Source organism: Fukomys damarensis, unplaced genomic scaffold, assembly GCF_012274545.1.
Source record: "Fukomys damarensis isolate Sample0158 unplaced genomic scaffold, DMR_v1.0_HiC HiC_scaffold_39, whole genome shotgun sequence".
Taxonomy (NCBI): domain Eukaryota; kingdom Metazoa; phylum Chordata; class Mammalia; order Rodentia; family Bathyergidae; genus Fukomys; species Fukomys damarensis.
Window position 1 is genome coordinate 1052782 of NW_022900951.1, and position 513 is coordinate 1053294.

The 513-nt window shown below is 67.6% G+C and overlaps 1 protein-coding gene across 1 annotated transcript in view; it reads right to left on the bottom strand.

Moving 5' to 3' along the window:
• LOC104849635 (arylsulfatase D) overlaps positions 1–513 on the bottom strand; it is a 14037-nt gene that overhangs the window by 12632 nt on the left and 892 nt on the right. The gene's annotated exons all lie outside the window — the stretch shown is intronic.

Consider the following 513-nt stretch of genomic DNA (forward strand, 5'->3'; position numbering starts at 1 on the left):
TCGGTTTGGGGGGCCCCGGGGAGGGTGTTGGAGAGTTTTGGGGTCCCCAGGAGGGGCCGTGGTGTTTAGCTGTGCAGAGGACACGGCCAGGGCGAAAAGGGGTCTGCAGGAAGGGCGTTCGGGGTGGTGTTAGGAGAGCGGGCGGGCCCTTGGGGGGTCCCAGTCCTGATTTGTGGTCGGGGAGCAGGGGCTCGGCAGAAGGGAGTGGGGGGAAACTTGGCCGCAGTAGGGAGGTGATGGTGGGCAGCGTCCAGCCCGCCCCACCCAGTACCCAGGAGGCTGAGGCAGGGGGGCCTCCAGCGAGGTCACCTCCAGCCTGACCTACGGAGAGCGGCCCTGACTCCCAAAAATTCAACGTGGAGGTGACTCCCCCCCGCTTTGCCTGGCTCCGCGTGCGTTTCTAGGGTGCGTGACGCGCCGGGTGTGCATTTGGTGGGCGGCCAGGGAGGCTCTGGGGGTGACGGGTTTGCAGCTTTCGTAGGGAGGGGGTTCGGGGCTGGGGGGGAGCTGAGC